The 11,550-nt window shown below is 45.5% G+C and overlaps 1 pseudogene; it reads left to right on the forward strand.

Moving 5' to 3' along the window:
* Nucleotides 1-7,982: 7,982 nt before the first annotated feature.
* Nucleotides 7,983-8,101, forward strand: LOC134912496 (5S ribosomal RNA; annotated as a pseudogene).
* The last annotated feature ends 3,449 nt before the right edge of the window (nucleotides 8,102-11,550 follow it).

Consider the following 11,550-nt stretch of genomic DNA (forward strand, 5'->3'; position numbering starts at 1 on the left):
ATTCCCCAATAACTAAACAGAGACAATTACAATCTGCCAATAAGCATAGATACGAGGTGGATGCAGCATCCTGGCACCTTTTTCTCTCCCCTTCCGAGGTTTGCAAAACCCGTGAGTGTATCCTAGCAACCCTGATTCACCCAGCCCACTGGGCGCAAGCTCAGCCGATCACTTCCGCCCTTACACATGAACTACTTCCGCCCATTCATTACAATCAGCGGCATGCACCTTAGCAACCGACATGAGGTGGTATGGGCGGAGCCTAGGTGACGGCTTCCGCCCACACACCTTTCATCAGTGTATACCGCCGATCGCGGCCCTCGCCAGGATTATCATAACACAGGCGCCAGTAACTATGGTCCCTTCCCAGTCCATCCCCAGCTTATATAGCGGGACACCCATCAATCACTCCTTCTGGCCATATCATAGCCACACGTAGAGGGCGGAAGTAACAATCATAACCTCCGCCCCACTTTTACATATCCAGTGACATCAGCTAGTCCTCCCCTAAAAGCAACAGGCACTGATAGGACTATTAGCTCAGTGTAACCCCGCCCTCGGGACCAGTCATTGGCTGACATCAATGACAGGTTCCATCAAATACTCAAACCCTTTTTTCCTAGGAGTTGCTCCGAATGAAAGTGAACAAGCCCGTGACCGGGTGAAACGCGTTTTTCTAGTGGGCATCCCTCCTGTCTGAACAACTGAATGGGTGATATTTGTTACCTTAATTATCTTATCTTTGGCACCTTTGCCTGTTTGACACCTTAAGTTTGTTTTCAGTGAGCACATCGCCTGCTGGTTGTTTTAAACAGCCACAGGTCATGCAGATTATACTGAGTCACATTCTCTGCCTCTCTGTCTGATTTAATATTTCTGCTGTGGTTCAATACTTTCAAATTTGACTGTGCTGCACACACATGCACCCCCCCATGTAAGCAAATTTTGACATAATCAGGTGACATAGCCTCTTGTATATCTCAGATAATAGTGTTGCTACTTACACAGTTTATGCTCCCAGAGAATGAGCACAGCATATTCGCTAGATACAAATCTTTTTGTCTATGCACAATAAGCAAACAATATCTCTGTATATATTTATGGTTACAGGGACTGATTTCTCTTTTCCGCATAATTCTTTTTGTTTTATGCGAATTAAATTTCTGCATATACTTATGATTGCAGGAATTGATTTTGATTTCGTTTGATTGAGGAAGTAGCTTGCCCCAGGCAGCTCCTCAAAGGCATATTCTGTGTGTCTGTCCCCTCTAGGACGTGCCACCAAGGGGTCTGTTTAATGGGTGACAACTCTTCAGTCTCATTCATTATTATATGATAATACAAACATTTACTGTTACCAACAGGAATATACTTTGCCACTGTCATAAATGACCATTTGGATTTTTTTCAGGCTACCATACCTGTTTTTCAGGATATCTAATAGGATGTGCTAAATACGCGTAACCCCGTATCCAGCGATTTGGCACCTTTTATATGAACTCATTGGTCTGTATATGTGTTAGGGTCTCCTGCCCTGTGCTGCCACGTCGTCATGGCAACCGGGAGACAAGTGCTAGTGGAGTAACCTGAGCGCAGCTGATACTCCGGTTCGGGTCTTTTGCTGTGCAGTGGTTATAGGCTCTGTGCACGGCAGGGGATCCGGTGCTGGTTTTTGTGCTCACAGTCTGTGAGGTCTGAGTGGGGCGTGGACAGCACCTGCTTTATAAGGCCTCTTTTCAGGGTAAGCAGATGCTGCTGAATCTTTGTTGGTTAGTCAGTTCATGAAAGTTAGCCAGTACTGTGTAGCTTTGTATTTGTTTGTTGCTTACTGCAAATAGGCCTGGGGATTTGGTATTACACTCTGCCAATCCAGACCTAGCAGTAAGACTGGAGTCAGTCGTTTAGCTTGCTGGGGTTCTGTTACCACTCTGTGAACTTAGCAAGTTTGCGGCTGTATTCTAAGACTTGCCTGTCTAATCCTGTCTCACTGTGCTAGGTGTCAGGGGTCAGTTTAGTGGCAGTAAGCTAAAACCTGTGCACTGCAAGTGAGAAATAGGATTGTGGAGACTCTCCTTGTGTCTATCATTCCATCTCTGACCAAGGAGTTTACTGCCACACCCGTTGGTAACCCTTTAGGGTTTTGCTGTTGCCCTTAGCAACAGCATTTCGGGTTCTCTATGTATTAAAACACAACATCTTGCTTTTTCCATCTGTGCAGTTCTAATACAAAGGAGATACCCAGTTCCTTAGCCTCTGGGCTTCTCTGTTCACTTTGTGTGTATTTTGTTACCCTATTACCTTCTGTGTACGTTATGTCATATTCCCCAGTTTGTCTGTGAGTCCATTTGTTTTGCATAACAGTTCAAACACCAGTACATTCCTGCAGACACTGGAGTGCATAACAGTTCTGACACCAGTACTTTCCTGCAGGCACTGGTGTGCATAACATATTCAGCAGCCTAATACTCCTGTTGAAATTTTGTGGGAATATGGAGCATACCCCTCAAAATACGTTGCAACAGGTGGTCGATCAGGTGCAGGTCCTGACTCGACAATTTAATGATTTGTCCATTAAAATGCACACCTCCCAGGCTGCTGGTGGAGCTCCCGCAGCAGCAGCACCTGCAGGGGTTAAGGAGCCAAAAGTAAATCTCCCGGATCGTTTTTCTGGAGATCGCTCGCAGTTCTTTTGTTTCAAGGAGAGCTGCAAGCTATACTTCCGGCTAAGGCCTCAGTCTTCTGGGTCGGAGATTCAGCGGGTGGGCATAGTGATTTCCTTGCTACAAGGAGACCCACAGGTCTGGGCATATGGGTTGCAGCCTGACTGTCCGTCGCTTAAAAGTGTTGATGCTTTTTTTACGGCACTGGGCATGTTGTATGATGACCCTGACAAGACGGCCTCAGCCGAGGCTCAGATTTCGATCCTTAAGCAAGGGCGAAGGCCAGTTGAGGTTTACTGTACGGAGTTTCGGAGGTTGGCCCATGATACCCAGTGGAATGACCCAGCCCTGAGACACCAGTACCGAAGAGGTCTTTCTAACCAGATAAAGGACCAACTGGTACAATATCCCTTGCCTGATAGCTTGGATCAGCTCATGCAGTTATCCATCCGGGTGGATAGACGGCTGAGAGAGCGTAGGCTTGAAAGGGAGACTGAGATTTCCTTCCTTCCCAAGGGAACCTCAGACTCTGAGGAATTTTCTGAGGAGCCTATGCAGATTGGGGCTACCCGCCTCTCCTCGCGTGAGAAGACGCGGAGGAGACAGCAGGGGTTGTGTTTGTACTGTGGGAATAAAGGTCATGTGGTAGTATCATGCCCAGAAAAGCCGGAAAACTTCAGGGCCTGAGGGTGATGGGAAATATCCTGTCAGGCCAGAAGTCAGAATTTCCCAAGAAGACTTTTATCATTCCGGTGACCTTGAAGATCCTCGGTCAAACTGTCAAGACTGAGGCCTTTGTGGACAGTGGGGCCGACGGGGTTTTTATGGAACGCCAATTCGCCCTGAAACACTCTGTTCCCTTAGTACCCTTGGCATCGGAAATTGAGATTTGTGGGTTAAACGGGGAACCATTATCCCAAGGTAAAATTACCTCTTGCACTAGCCAGATTTCTTTGTTTATTGGAGCCACACACTCTGAAAAATTGTCCTTTTATGTGACTGTCTGTACTTTTGCCCCATTGGTGTTGGGGTTACCCTGGTTAAGGGCCCACAATCCTCAATTTGACTGGGTCTCTAGGGAGATTCTTAGTTGGGGTACTGATTGTTTCAGGAGTTGCTTGAGCCTTCCAGTCAGGCTCTCGCAGCTAAGTTTGCCAGGATTGCCAGGGTGTTATGCAGATTTTGCGGACGTGTTCTCCAAAAAAGTTGCAGAGGTACTACCTCCCCATCGCCCCTATGACTGTGCCATTGATTTGTTGCCAAATGCTAAGCTTCCCAAGAGCAGGTTGTACTCCCTGTCACGTCCTGAGACTCAGGCTATGGCAGAGTACATTCAGGAGAACTTGGCTAAGGGATTTATCAGACCTTCACAGTCTCCAGTTGGGTCGGGGTTCTTCTTCGTGGGTAAAAAGGACGGTTCGTTGCGACCCTGCATCGACTTCAGGGAATTGAACCGTATCACGATTAAAAACTCATACCCACTGCCTCTCATTTCGGTCTTGTTTGACCAGCTTCGTACTGCCACCATTTTTTCTAAGATTGACCTACGCGGTGCGTACAATCTAATCCGAATAAGAGAGGGGGATGAATGGAAGACTGCCTTTAATACCCACTCAGGGCATTATGAATATTTGGTGATGCCTTTTGGGCTCTGTAATGCCCCGGCAGTCTTCCAGGATTTCATGAATGATGTGCTCAGGGAATATTTGGATAGATTCTTAGTTGTATACTTAGATGACATCCTAATCTTCTCCCATTCCCTGGAGGAACATCGGAAGCATGTACGCTTAGTCCTCCAGAAACTCAGAGACCACCGGCTTGGGGCGAAGCTGGAGAAGTGCGAATTTGAAGTTCAGCAAATCGCATTTCTAGGATATATTATCTCCCCAGAAGGTTTCCAAATGGAGGGTTCCAAGGTACAGGCAGTCCTGGATTGGGTGCAGCCCACTAGTTTGAAGGCGCTTCAGCGTTTCCTGGGCTTTGCGAATTTTTATAGACGATTTATCGCTGGATTTTCGTCTATAGTGGCGCCCTTGGTGGCACTCACTAAGAAAGGGGCGGATGTTGCTCACTGGTCTTGTGAGGCTAAAGCGGCTTTTGCCCGTCTCAAAAGGGCATTTGTTTCGGCCAAGGTGCTGCAACACCCAGATCCAGAGCGTCCTTTTGTGGTGGAGGTGGATGCCTCTGAGATGGGTATTGGGGCAGTGCTTTCTCAGATGGGAGTGTCTGATAATCGCCTTCATCCCTGTGCTTACTTTTCCCGTAAATTTTCGCCTGCCGAGATGAATTATGACGTGGGTAACCGGGAATTGTTGGCTATTAAGGATGCACTCGAGGAGTGGAGACACTGGCTTGAGGGGGCTAAGTTTGTGGTCTCAATTCTCACTGACCATAAGAATCTGGCATATTTAGAGTCAGCGAAGCGTCTCAATGCCAGGCAGGCACGATGGGCTTTGTTTTTTGCTCGCTTTAATTTTTTGATAACATATCGCCCTGGGTCAAAAAACATCAAGGCTGATGCGCTCTCGCGGAGTTTTGCTCCAATCCAGGAGACCACCGAGGAGCCGTTGCCCATTGTTTCCCCATCATGTATTAAAGTGGGCATTACCCAGGACCTCTTATCATTAGTCCTTAGAGCACAGGAGCAGGCTCCTCCAGACCTTCCGGTAGGTCTTTTGTTTGTGCCTCCTAGGTTAAGACAGCGAGTGTTCCTGGAATTCCATGCCAAGAAGTCGGCAGGTCACCCGGGTATTGCCAGAACTCGGGAGTTGCTATCTAGGGCGGTGTGGTGGCCCTCGGTGGCTAAGGATGTGGATCAGTGGGTTCGGGCATGTGACATCTGTGCCCGAAATAAGACTCCTAGAGGGGTTCCTGTTGGCCCATTACATCCACTCTCTATCCCATCTAAGCCATGGACCCACATTTCAATGGATTTTGTGGTGGACTTGCCCAAATCCTCGGGGATGACAGCCATCTGGGTTGTCGTTGACAGGTTTTCGAAGATGGCGCACTTCGTTCCACTGGTTGGGCTGCCATCAGCCAGACGCCTGTCTGAATTATTTATGCTGCATGTTGTGCGTCTCCACGGGTTGCCACTTGATGTGGTCTCTGACCGCGGATCCCAGTTTGTGGCCAAATTCTGGAGGGCATTTTGTTCCGATCTTCAGATTTCTGTCAGCTTGTCGTCAGGCTACCATCCGCAGTCTAATGGGCAGACTGAAAGGGTGAACCAGTCCTTGGAGCAGTTCCTCAGGTGTTATGTCTCCAAGTGTCAGACTGACTGGGTTGCTCATCTGTCCATGGCGGAGTTTGCCTATAACAACGCGGCTCACTCTGCTACAGGGATCTCTCCCTTCCTTTGTGTGTATGGGCATCATCCTAAGGCCAATTCTTTTGACCCCCTGGACTCCACGCCTGGTGGTTCCTCTGTGGTTTCGGTCCTTAGAGGTATTTGGCGGAAAGTGAAGAAAGCCCTTGTGTCTGTGTCATTAGTGACCAAAAGGGTTTTTGATAAGCGGAAAAGACCCTGCAGCTTCAAATTAGGAGACTTCGTCTGGTTGTCTACCAAGAATTTGAAGTTGAGACAGCCATCTCATAAGTTAGGGCCCCGGTTCATCGGCCCTTATAAGATCACCAGGGTTATCAATCCGGTGGCATTTCAGTTAGATCTGCCCCGTTCTTTGGGTATCAATAAAACATTTCATTGTTCCCTTTTAAAACGGGCGATTAGTAATCCTTCTTCCAGTGGAAGACCTTCCCCTCTTCTGATACGTGGCCAGAGGGAGTTTGTTGTTGAAAGGATTCTTGACTCCAAGGTGGTTCGGGGTCGGCTGTCATTTTTGGTGCACTGGAAGGGGTATGGCCCGGAGGAGCGGTCGTGGGTGCGCAGTTGTGATCTTCATGCCCCCAGACTGATACGCTCTTTCTTCTCGCAGTTCCCCGATAAACCCGGTGGTAGGGGTTCTTTGACCCCTCGTCAGAGGGGGGGTACTGTTAGGGTCTCCTGCCCTGTGCTGCCACGTCGTCATGGCAACCGGGAGACAAGTGCTAGTGGAGTAACCTGAGCGCAGCTGATACTCCGGTTCGGGTCTTTTGCTGTGCAGTGGTTATAGGCTCTGTGCACGGCAGGGGATCCGGTGCTGGTTTTTGTGCTCACAGTCTGTGAGGTCTGAGTGGGGCGTGGACAGCACCTGCTTTATAAGGCCTCTTTTCAGGGTAAGCAGATGCTGCTGAATCTTTGTTGGTTAGTCAGTTCATGAAAGTTAGCCAGTACTGTGTAGCTTTGTATTTGTTTGTTGCTTACTGCAAATAGGCCTGGGGATTTGGTATTACACTCTGCCAATCCAGACCTAGCAGTAAGACTGGAGTCAGTCGTTTAGCTTGCTGGGGTTCTGTTACCACTCTGTGAACTTAGCAAGTTTGCGGCTGTATTCTAAGACTTGCCTGTCTAATCCTGTCTCACTGTGCTAGGTGTCAGGGGTCAGTTTAGTGGCAGTAAGCTAAAACCTGTGCACTGCAAGTGAGAAATAGGATTGTGGAGACTCTCCTTGTGTCTATCATTCCATCTCTGACCAAGGAGTTTACTGCCACACCCGTTGGTAACCCTTTAGGGTTTTGCTGTTGCCCTTAGCAACAGCATTTCGGGTTCTCTATGTATTAAAACACAACATCTTGCTTTTTCCATCTGTGCAGTTCTAATACAAAGGAGATACCCAGTTCCTTAGCCTCTGGGCTTCTCTGTTCACTTTGTGTGTATTTTGTTACCCTATTACCTTCTGTGTACGTTATGTCATATTCCCCAGTTTGTCTGTGAGTCCATTTGTTTTGCATAACAGTTCAAACACCAGTACATTCCTGCAGACACTGGAGTGCATAACAGTTCTGACACCAGTACTTTCCTGCAGGCACTGGTGTGCATAACAATATGGTCATATGATTACAGTCATTGTCTTGTTTTTTCCTTCTTTGTGATACCTATATGATACCGTTTACCGTCACCTAAATTTACGATGCTTAAACATAACAGGTGACCATAAGGAGACCTAGAGCATCAAATAAACTGTGCTCATAATATTTCCTATTTTCTATTACCATATTCCCACTTTTCTTCCTTCTGTGAACTCTCATCCATGATTCTGTAGAGCGTGTTCTCTCAGGGACACGTCTCTCCAGTCTAACGTGGACAGCAGATTCACACCTATTTTTCTATTACGACTTACCCAATCCCATAATACAGTCTGATCAATCATTCATTCTTTCTCTGAAGAAGGAACCATTCCTTCTTTTTCGGTGCACTCTCATTGGTGATATAGGGCAAGCTCTCCCTACGACCATACCCCTACGTTCACGCCCAATCTCGTCCGATCTTGGAAGCTAAACGGAGGTGGGCCAGGTCAGTACCTAGACAGGCGACTGCTAGGGAATACCTGGTGAAGTAGGTAAGTTTTTCTTCCCTATAGTAAAAACGCCAACAGCAGTATCACCACTTACACTTAATCCAACTACTTCTTTAATCTCCAATTGTGACTATTTACCTACCAATGATAGTGGCAAATTAATAGAATTGTTAATAGTGTGTGGGCTCTCCCACTCGCGTATTTAACCCAACCAGGGCCGCATTAATACAAACCAAGTTTGTACAGATCTTCAGCAGACGGAGGCAGCTTGAGATGTAGCTACTTTTCCTATATGCATTTATCCAGGCATAAATAAGATCTGAACATTCCATATACTCCTTGAAATCTAATAAGTTTCTTCATCCAGACATATTTCCCGCATTGTATAATTATGGCTATGTTGAATTTATTTTGTTTTGAGTTTTTTATGTGTGGAGAAGGGTACTAACTAAAGACGACTTCATTAAAACTATAGACTTATCTCTTACTGACCATCATTAATGATAATACGATAAGAGTGCGCCCAAACAAGAGTCATACTTTTTCTTCTTGTACATATACTTTTGCTTATTTATGACTCCGGGCGCACCACCACACGGACAGACAGGAATTTCCAAATAGTATTGTCCATTTCTGGTTTTCAGAATATTCACTGTGTAATTTTGAATCTAGGTCTGTGCAGGATCCAAAACCTTTTGTTCCGTCTTTCAGGATCTCAAATGTTCTTTGGGAATTCCTAGGAAGATTTGTGGTCATCTATTTAAATGATATCCTGATCTACTCTGCCTCAATCAAAGAACACCAAGCTAATGTTAAAGCAGTCCTCACCAAGCTCAGGGAAAATCATCTTTATGCAAAGCTGGAAAAACATGAATTTGAGGTAGAGAAGGTAGCCTTCCTAGGATACATCATCACGTCCAAGGGTTTCTCTATGGATCTTTCCCCAGTATGCATTCTTGACGGTCTCACCATGAATCTTGCTTCACGCGTCCAATCAGCACAGACGCAGGCCCCATCTGAGACCCCTTCCGGACTTCTGTTTATCCCAGAGAAACTCAGGTCTGCCGTGTTATCCGAGTTCCATTTCAACAAGACCTTACAGATGATTTCTGTGTGTAAGGGCTTCGTGTGAGTGGGTAGCAGGCAGGAGTCCCCACGCTGCGTATGGTATCATGGCCAGTTGTTCTCCACAAGTGGGGGACCACTCGCTGCAGTGATGAATGTCAGCAGCTTGGTACTCGGCAGTGCGCTGTCTCATCTCACAGGGGGCGGCACCACCAGAATCCACGGTGGGGTATAGCCACGTCTTACTGGTGGGGATTGCGATGACCCGTATTGTGTGAAAACTGCACACAGCGATGGAGCAGCTGTAACGGCACATACTGGTGGAGAGAGTCTTCTGGTAGTGGCGGTGACCTGATCTGTAGCCTGCTGGCTAGCAACACTGGAGCCTACACAGAGGAACACCACACAGGACAAATTGCACACTGACGGACACTGCATCTGGGTGTCCCGCAATGCCGGCAGGGCTCAAACCCGCTGGTTGTCAGTGTGGCTGTAGCGAATTGAAGGTGAATTCTGGCCACAGCCAGGAGCCCTGATGTCCGTTCCTGATGGAGGTGAACAAAAGAAAGTGAAAAAATGGAAAACCGACTTAGCCTGCGCTCCTTCTGTGGTCAATTCCCTTGAGTTTTGTTCAGTGAATTACCATGGAACAAAGCATAAATGAGAAATATATCGTGAAGCACAATTTAATAAAACACATGCATAAATTTTTTTAACATTTATAGATAAGTGTATAAAAATACTATAGCAGCATATACATATAGGCAGATCTTCCAATGGAGAAAGTCACAGTGAATAATTACCATATTAATGTAGAACTGTGGCTAAACAGTTCCACAACCAGCATGCAGGTTTTTGGCAGGGAATCCCGGAAATCCCTAATACACGTCCCGCTGGAGCCAAAGGAACTTCTCACTGCGTCTAACCCCGGAGAAGATGGAGAATTAGCGACGCTAGTAGATGAAAGTCTAGAAAGCGCCAAAAATTTTTTTTTTTTAAAGTTCTTTAAAAAGGAGAACAAAATTTGGTGGGAGATGGTGACATTAGAAAAATACCTCTCCTACAAAATTATCCCTAAAGGGTTATTAATTAAAAAAGCATCTTCCCTCTCTACACCTAACAAGGAATTCAAATTAGAATGGAATAAAATTCTGGAGACATGTTCTTTGGAACTTATTAATCTTATCGTGGATCGGAAGCAGGAGTTAGTAAGATTGGAGTCAGAGTTTACCAATTATAGGATGCTAACCCTTTTCTAGATATACCTAAATTTAAGGAACTAGAAAAGAGTGGAAACCAATCCTAATAAGAATGAGAAAATTATAATAGAGCGTAAAGTTAGAAAGTTCAATAGGGATAGAAAGAGAATTAAGTGCATCCAGACAACATGTAAATGAAGTAGGAGAGGAGGATGAAGTGTGTAGTGACATGGAATGTTCATCACTCTGTTATATGTCTCCTGTTAGAAAAAAATGGGTGTCAACACAGGTACAAAACACGAAAAGTTCTAGTAACAGAAATAATATGACCAGAACTTTTACCACACGGGGTGATAGATATAATGACCCCCAACTTAGACCCTTAAAATGGGAAGGGGCCTCTAGACACAATATGACTAATATGAAAGATAGGAGAAAGAGGGATGTGTTTAGTGTACCTACTGTAAATGGAGAACTAAGTTTAGAAAAACCACCTATGATGAGAGGCAGACAGAGGATATTATCCTACTAAAAGAAAGGATCTAGCCAACAGATTTAGACCTTTGGAAGATCTTAAAGACCATCCCTCAACTCCTTTTTTTCCCCAGGGGACGCAGACAGGACCATTTAAGATAAAGAGGAGAGGAAAAAGAGGGGGGGGGGGGGGAGAAATAAGAATACAATTAAAAAACGAACTAAGAGCAAAAGGAAAAAGAACAGACTATAGCTTAATGTGGAGGCAAATAGGATAGAGGAAAATTCGAATGAGGGAAAGATTAAAATCTTTAACCTCAGTAACCATATATTAGCAAAGAAGGAGATTTCCTTATTGGAAAAGGGACTTAAGTTTGCACCTTCTCTCCCGCTCAGTAAATTCAACACCTTTGTAGACTTAAATAAATTTGTGAGAAAGTTAAGTATAAAAAAGTTATTTTCAAGGCATCCAACTATTGAGACTAATTACAATCTTGATACCCCATTCAAGCCTAAATCCATCTTTAATCCTACCCATATGCGAAGGAACTTTATAGAAACCTTCTTAAAATTAGGACCGGATAATATTAGAGAAGTAGATACGAAACCTGCAAAACAAAATCTGACGTTTAAGGAACGGGAAGCCCTTAAAAGACTAAGAGAGAATGATGATCTGGTGTAAAACCTACGGATAAAGGAGGAGGTGTCGTCATTATGACAAAAGAGGACTACAATGCGGAAGTCCTCAGACAACTC

The sequence above is a fragment of the Pseudophryne corroboree genome, chromosome 4, assembly GCF_028390025.1.
Source record: "Pseudophryne corroboree isolate aPseCor3 chromosome 4, aPseCor3.hap2, whole genome shotgun sequence".
Lineage (NCBI taxonomy): Eukaryota > Metazoa > Chordata > Amphibia > Anura > Myobatrachidae > Pseudophryne > Pseudophryne corroboree.